Below are 9,044 nucleotides of genomic sequence, written 5' to 3'. Positions count from 1 at the left end.
CGTATCCCGCCTGTGCCCCCGGCGTCCCCGTTGTAGTTGTGTCCCTGTGTCCCGGTCGTCATTTATATTCCCTTTGTCCCGGTCGTGATTTGTGTCCGGGTGTCCCAGTCTGTAATTTCTCTTTGAGGTTCCCGGTCGTCACTTATATTCCCTCTGTCTCGGTCGTCATTTGTGTCCCGGTCTGTAATTTCTCTTTGAGTGTTTTTTCTTTTTAGTTTTTTTTAGTTTTTTACCTTTTTTCTTTTTTCAGTTTTCTTTTTCTTCTTTATTTTTCAGCGTCACTATGAACTACATATCGACGAACCTTTGTTTTTTTTAACTTATATCTGATAGGCATTGATGACCTTATCCAAGTCAAAATCCCAAACCCAATCATCATCGCTGTCATTTTCAGTTTTGATATGTTTTGACTCCCGCTGTCCAGGTGGATTTTCATCTAACTGCGCGGTTTTGCGTTCTTTAGCCGCAAGCCTGTTTTCTTGCTGTTCTTGTGATTCCCCGGCACGCTTTCTTTTCTTACTTTCTCTATCAGCTGCAAGCCTGTTTTCTTGCTGTTCTTGTGATTCCTCGGAACGCTTTCTTTTCTTACTTTCTCTATCAGGAGCAAGTTTTTTGGCATAAACTCTTTGAGCAGCTTCCTCGGCTGTTTGCCATTGTAGGTTCTTCAGTCATTTTACAATTAAACATTTTTCCGTGAACAAATATCTTAAATACCGTTAACGACGTCACCTTCATAGCAAAAATGACGACAATTAACTTCATGACGTCAGACAACTTCATGACGATATACAGCTCAATCCTTATAATGACGTCAGTCGACAAACAAACATGACGACAGACAAACAAATATTAATGATAATTAATTGCAATAATAATTTTTTGGCAAAGAGAATAGATTTGCTGACAACTTGACTTCAATTTTATTATAATTCTAGTTTGATGCAGAATTAGGTCACATGGGTGGCCACAGGAGGTAGTAAGTGGTAAGCATCAGCACCTCAAAATGTAAGTCTTATAGATAATTTATTAATTTAACAAGTCACTTTGTGACTATGGGAATAAACTTGTTGGCAACCTGGCTTCAATGTAACTATGGTTCTAGTTAAATGCCTCATCAGGCCACAACGGTTGGCCATAAGAAGTGGTAAAAATCCAAACCACCAAATATAAGTCTTGAAGATAATTAAATACATATCGGAATTCATGACAAAGGAATAGATTTGCAGACAACTTGATTTCAATTTAACTTTGGTTCTAGTTTAATGTAGCATCAGGCCACTATGGGCAGCCGTAGAATGTGGCAGTTGGAAGGCATCAAAACATCTAAATGGAAGTCTTGGATGTAAACATTAACATTGACACCCCAGTCACTGCTATCATTTAGAGCAGGGCTTCTTAAACTATGGGTCGCGACCCCATTTGGGGTCGCAAGTGATAAAAACATAATTTAACAAAAAAAATTTTTAACTTGTAAAAATATTGTTATAAAGAAAAATAAGAATCATCGCAGATAAACATATCATAAAATTTTCTGGTTCGGAAAGACTGTTTATACCAGCATTTCTATTCCGATCATTATAATATCTTGCATAAATTTACTATGAACCAGAAGATGTTATAAAAATTTATAAAAAATTTAGATTTATTTTTGTCAATCTCTTAAAACCGAAATAATCCTGATAAATATTATCAAGAAAATTTCTAAGTGTTATTTCCAAGAAACTATATAAACATTTTGTGTTATTTTCATTTAGCCATTGTATGATTGTGAACGAAGTGCATGTTATTCCGAATTAGTCAGCTGAACCCTTTTGCGACCGACGGGACCTTACAGTCCTGGCATGTAAAAATACTTTGGACGCTTCTTAGTTCATTGATAGCACCAGAATTGAAAGATGTGCTTCAGGATGCGGTTAAGGTCATAAATCAAACACTTCGTGGCAACGAACTGTAGTAAGGAACGACCCGACTCAATAGTAACCGAAGCTTGAAAAAATAAAATTTTGATACCAATAGTTACATCAAAAGAATCGCATTTTATTGCTGATTTTAAATATATAAGTTTCAACAAGATGAGTTAAGCCCATCAAAAGTTACGAGCCTGAGACCATTTGCCTCATTTCAGAAAATAGGGGGAAACACCCCCTAAAAGTCACACAATCTGATGGTGTGAATCTTAATTCACACCATCAGATTCAGCGCATCAGAGAACCTTGTTGTAGAAGTTTCAAGCTCCTATCTACAAAAATGTGGAATTTCGCATTTGTTGCCAGAAGACAGATCACGGATGCATGTTTATTTGTTTTTTTGTTTTTTCCCAGGAGTGACCGTATCGACTGAGTGGTCCTAGAATGTCGCCAGAGGGCTCACTTTAACGAAAATTAAAAGTTCTAATGCCCTATTTAAGTGACCAAAAAAATTGGAGGGCACCTAGGCCCCCTCCCACGCTCATTTTTACCCAAAAGTTGCCGGGTCAAAATTCTGAGATAGCCATTTTATTCACCATTATCGAAAAACCTAATAACTATGTCTTTAGGTACGACTTACTCCCCCGCAGTCCCTGTGGGAGGGGCTGCAAGTTACAAACTTTGGCCTGTGTTTACATATAGTAATGGTTACTGGGAAGTGTACAGGCGTTTTCAGGGGGATTTTTTTTTGTTTAGGGGGGGATTTGAGGGGGGAGTTATGTGGGAGGATATTTCCATGGAGAAACTTGTCATGGGGGAAGAGAATTTCAATAAAGGGGGCCCAGGATTTTCTAGCATTATTTAATAAACAATGAAAAAATAAATATGAAGAGTTTTTTCTACTGAAAGTAAGGAGCAGCATTAAAACTTAAAACGAACAAAAATTATTACGCATATGAGGGGTTTACTTCCTCGTTATACCTCACTCTTTACGCTAAAGTATTTTTAGTAATATCAACTATTTATTCTACGACCTTTGTGATTCAGAGCTCATTATTAAGGAGTTGGGATAAAATTTCAGCTTTAGGTTAAATTTACACTATCTATATATAGATAGTGTAACAGACGGACATACAGCTTATTTTTATCTATATAGAAGATAAATAGATTATAATTAATTATATATATATATATATATATATATATATATATATATATATATATATATATATATATATATATATATATATATATATATATATATATATATATATATATATATATATATATATATATATATATATATATATATATATATATATATATATATATATATATATATATATATATATATATATATATATATATAAATAAGTTGTCTGTCTGTCTGTCTGTGGATCAGGTGACTGTGTTGACTGACGTCATGAAATTAGGAATATAAATGACGACCGGGACACAGGGACACAACTACAACGGGGACGCCGGGGGCACAGGCGGGATATATAAATGACGACCGGGACACAGGGATTGTTCGAATAGAAATTACAGACCGGGACACCGGGACACAAATGACGACCGGGACACAGGGAATATAAATGACGACCGGGACACTCAAAGAGAAATTACAAACTGGGACACCGGGACACAAATGACGACCGGGACATCTATATATATAAAAATAAGTTGTCTGTCTGTCTTTGGATCAGGTGACGTCATGTTTCTGTGTTGACTGACGTCATGAAATTAGGAATATAAATGACGACCGGGACACAGGGACACAACTACAACGGGGACGCCGGGGGCACAGGCGGGATATATAAATGACGACCGGGACACAGGGATTGTTCGAATAGAAATTACATACCGGGACACAAATGACGACCGGGACACCGGGACACAGGGAATATAAATGACGACCGGGACACTCAAAGAGAAATTACAAACTGGGACACCGGGACACAAATGACGACCGGGACACAGGGAATATAAATGACGACCGGGACACAGGGACACATCATTAGAATAATGAGGTATAGATCTGAATACGGATTGTTTTTCCCATGGACAATTATATGTTGCATGTTCAAGAGTCAGTAAACCTGACAATCTATTTATATGCACAGACAATGGGACAGCGAAGAATGTTGTATATTCGCATGTTTTACGTAGTTAAAAACATATATTTATATCTATCTCTATTCACAGGTGGGACACAGGGACACAACTACAATGGCGCGTAACTAATATGGCGCGTAACGACTTACGCGCGCGGGGGGGCTTGGGGGGGCGCGAAGCGCCCCACCAACTAGGTGTTGGGGTGGCACGAAGCGCCACCCCAACAGCTAGTATATATATAAAAATAAGTTGTCTGTCTGTCAGGTGACGTCATGTTTCTGTGTCGACTGACGTCATGAAGTTAGTTGTCGTCATTTTTGCTATGACGGTGACGTCATTAAAGATATTTAAGACATATATGTTCACGTAGAAATCTATTAATGTTTAACTTTAAAATGACTGATGAACTTACAATGGCAACAGCCGAGGAAGATGCTCAAAGAGTCTATGCCAAAAAACTTGCTGCTGATAGAGAAAGTCAGAAACTTTGAGATTATTATTTTGTTCAGTATAGTTGAAAAGTTCAGTAACTAAGCCTTTGGGGATGTGTTGAACTTCAACAGTTCCTGGGGAAAGAAGCGTGAGCTTTGAAGTTTGCCTAGAAGTTTAACTATAGTATTGAATATGTTAAATAAAAAGTCTGGTCTTCACTGGTTTGCAGCAGATGCTACAACACTGAAAACATGAGAAACAATTTTGAACAGGGGTAAGGGATCGATGCTGTTTATTAATGATCTGTATTTTTGACATTTTTTTTACCAAAATTAACTGACTTTTTTTATAATTAAAAGGGGGTACTATAGCTCTACGTTGGCATTACTTTGGTATGCATCTTTCAGTGAAAATGTTAATTTTATTCTAGAGCGCGGTTTTGCGTTCTTTAGCCGCAAGCCTTTTGGCATTAGCCCTTTGAGCAGATTCCTCGGCTGTTTCTTCTGCCATTGTAGGATTTATACTAAAATTTCTCTTTGAATTAACTATTTGAGCAGCTTCCTCGGCTGTTTCTTCTGTCATTTTAAGATCTATACTAAAAATTACTCTTTACGTTCCAAGCTTGCTAAAGCTCAACAATTTATAATAAACCTCAAATTTTAAGTATCTGTTTTAATGTTTTCGAATTACTTTAATCTATTTTCAAAATATTTCGAAATATTTATGCAATTCCCAGTTTTTACATTTTAGTTTGTTTTCTTTTCCTTCTTTATTTTTCATAATCTGGCGTAACAGACATAGTGTAACAGACATAACACACAAACAACTTATTTTTATATAGATAGATATATATATTCCTTTTTTTAGTTTTCTTTTAGTTTTTTCTTTTTTCAATTTTTTAGCTTTTTCTTAGTTTTTCTTGTATTTTTTTTAGTTTTTTTTAGTTTTTTTCCTTTTTAGTTTTTTTTCAGTTCTTTCTCCTTTTTTTAGTTTTCTTTTAGTTTTTTCTTTTTTCAATTTTTTAGCTTTTTCTTAGTTTTTCTTAGTATTTTTTTTAGTTTTTTTTAGTTTTTTTCCTTTTTAGTTTTTTTTCAGTTCTTTCTCCTTTTTTATAGTTTTCCTTTTCTTCTTTATTTTTTAGTTTTTTTCCTTTGTTTATAGAAGATGGTGTAACAGACGGACACACAGCTTATGTTTAGATATATAGATAGAAGATAGAAGATATGAGGAAGTTCATCTCCTCGTCAATATCTTGCTCTTTACGCTAAATTTTTTTAGGACTTTCAAAAGAGCTATTTATTTTAGTGAAACGACCTTTGTGATTCAGGGGCTGTTCTGAAAGAATTGGAACACAATTCAAACTTTAGCGTAAAGAGTGGGGTATTTAGGGGTGGAACCACCTTATATACGTAATAATTTCTGTTCGTTTTAAATTTTAATGTTGCTTCTTACTTTGAATTGAAAAAATTATTTTTATATTTAATTTGAAGACACCCGTTTTCTGTCTCGAGATTCAATTTTAGTTGATTTTGATGCAACAAAATCAAGAAAAGCCAATTTATCATTTTCCCTTTGTATTAGAAAAGTTGAACTCACAGTAATGCTTCTACTGCAGATAGGTCAAGGAAAAAGTTCTAGTAAGCCTTCTTTTGAACCGGTCTATGCACATTTTTTCATTTTCTCTGCTTGTGCTGTAGTTTTGTTCTATGTTTTATTTCAGGGATATAATTTCTTTAGCATAGGTAAGATTGAAAAAGTAGGTGTTAAACTTCATGCGTCGAGTAGTAAGAACCTAACAAAAAACACAACTTTCTGGTATTTTTTTATGTATTATGTAAACTGCAAAAGTGTTTATGGTGTCTGAGCAATAATTTAAATTTTTTATCTCAAACTATGATATACCTGAAATTTTTAAAATTAGTTTTGTTTTTTGTTTGATTTTAATTACTCAACGCGTAGTTAAATTCAACTACGCTAATTCGAACATGAATTTCAATACTGTTAAAAACTTGAAAATTTTAATGTTCGTATGCAGTTTACTGCCTCCGATGATTATAAGTGTCAGATTAGTTTGTATGTTGTATGGACAGCCGCTTAGTATTATTTATCTATGCCTGCTACTATGGTTCCCGTTGTGGGTCAGTTTTGCAGTACTTCAGCTTCAAAACATCGATAATGAGCATCGAAAAGGTTCGGTAATCCTTAGTTCAGCATTAATTTGTTTATTCAATGTTTTATTTGTGTTTATTCTCACAGACACAAACGCAAGTAAAGAAGCTAGAGAAATAATTTTCCAAATCGCCTATGATAGCTCTATAATAAATTATGGGAAAGATCATTTCCTAAATAGGCTATTTAATCACACAAAATTCGCTGATGACATCCACAAAGGTCTGAACTGTTGTGGTATATACTATCCAGATGAACTCGAGCAGTATAGATTTATCCCATTCTTCACTAAATCAGACATGTTTGTACAGGAGGATCATTGGGACCCTGGGGGTGGAAAGATGGTCTTACCTCCCACATGTTGCAAGCCCTCACAAGGATTGGCATGTACCTTGAGAACAAAAGCCCAAGCATGTAATTTGGCTTTTGAATCTAAAATAAAAGCAGCAATATCGAAATATGATAAAATAACTGCTTACATGCTTTTAACAATAGGTTTTATGGGTCAGATTTATTTAATGTCATTTGTATAGAAAAATTACTAGAAGAGTTCATAGAAGAATCATAGAGATAAGGAAGATCATAACTCAAAGGGGGAGTATTATTTGAGGAATAAGAGACTGCCGACGGCTTCATAAGTTGACAACTTTATATTTATTATTAAACTAAATGTCTATCCTCATAGGGGGTAATTACCATAAGAGAGCTTAAGAAGCTACCACTTGACCTTCAGCCATCCTTCGAGATTTGTAACTCAAGATACTCTGACCTGTTAAGACCAATTCATTCTCAAAAAAAAGAATTAATACCCAGTTTTTGAACAAGCGTGGTAATAGGACTATAGTCTGAATCAATTACATACTAAATTTATTCTGTTGTTACAAAATATTACCAGAATGATTTCGACCGGCTAATAATAGCCTAACAAGCGTCCGTACCTGCCTTGATGTATTTTTTGTTCATTTATTAGCCAAGATTGACTGGAAGATTAAAAATTTTAGTGAATTTTCTATGACAAATTGATAAAAAGAAAAAGAAAAATTGAAGCTTTTATAACGGTAGTGCTGGACTGAGATTGATTAAAGCTGTTTGCCGTGGTTATGTTTAAAGCTTAGATAAAGCTTTTTAAGGTAGGTGATTTGCAATTTTTGGTTCCCCTTCAACCCTTTTTTGGTGCTGTATTTAGTGTTAAGAATGGTTGGAAAAAGAAAGAAGGTCAAACGGGGAGAAGAAGCTATGCCATTATAGCGGTATCAGATAATTCAATGTTGAATGACTCCAGCTTGCTGTTTTACCGCCTTCTTCATTAGATCTTCTTCTATATAGTGGGTAACCATCGTTGCCGGTAATTGTGTTGGGTACTAAAAGTCTAGGATATTGCTTTGTGCACCTTCCTTTGGCCATGCATGGTGATTTTTCATTCAGTGCACCGCAAGGTCCATGTATCATATTTTTACCAAACTATCATAAAAGTCCTTATCGAAACTTTTCATCAGGTATTTCAGAGGAAATAAAATCGTCAATTTCATTAGAAGTAATTTTATCATGTAGCCAGTTTAAAATATGTGCGTGTGGCATCCTCGTTTTTGCTATTCCACTAAGTACATCCAGCATCCCACTGACCCAAACGCTTTAAGTTTTACTATGTACTTTTATCAGTGATTTCAACTTTTGCCGGATCTACTACGCATATGCTCGCCAATAGGTATTTTGTCAGCGGAAACAACAATTTTATGCGCATCATTAGGCATCAAATCGATTGCTGTTCTGAGCAGGCACACCAAATCATTATTTTCGTGGAAAACATGTTGCAATTGGGAAACGATAGACCTTCTAACGTCGGGAGAAATTTCCCAATTCATATCTCCTATCGTCCGATCAAAACTTTGAGATTATTATTTTGTTCAGTATAGTTGAAAAGTTCAGTAACTAAGCCTTTGGGGATGTGTTGAACTTCAACAGTTCCTGGGGAAAGAAGTGTGAGCTTTGAAGTTTGCCTAGAGGTTTAACTATAGTATTGAATATGTTAAATAAAAAGTCTGGTCTTCACTGGTTTGCAGCAGATGCTACAACACTGAAAACATGAGAAACAATTTTGAACAGGGGTAGGGGATCGATGCTGTTTATTAATGATCTGTATTTTTGACATTTTTTTTTACCAAAATTAACTGACTTTTTTTATAATTAAAAGGGGGTACTATTGCTCTACGTTGGCATTACTTTGGTATGCATCTTTCAGTGAAAATGTTAATTTTATTCTAGAGCCATACATTTGACGTTTGGACATACCCTTGAAAAGAAAACAAATAGAACCAAATATACTCTTATGATAGATACTGTGCACTTGTCATAAGAATCGAAATTTTATGAAACTCAACTTTATGGATCCTAGCTTGGAGAGGTTTAAAATGCGACCCAACT

The sequence above is a fragment of the Artemia franciscana genome, unplaced genomic scaffold (assembly GCF_032884065.1).
Source record: "Artemia franciscana unplaced genomic scaffold, ASM3288406v1 PGA_scaffold_58, whole genome shotgun sequence".
NCBI lineage: Eukaryota > Metazoa > Arthropoda > Branchiopoda > Anostraca > Artemiidae > Artemia > Artemia franciscana.
This window is presented reverse-complemented; position numbering follows the sequence as displayed.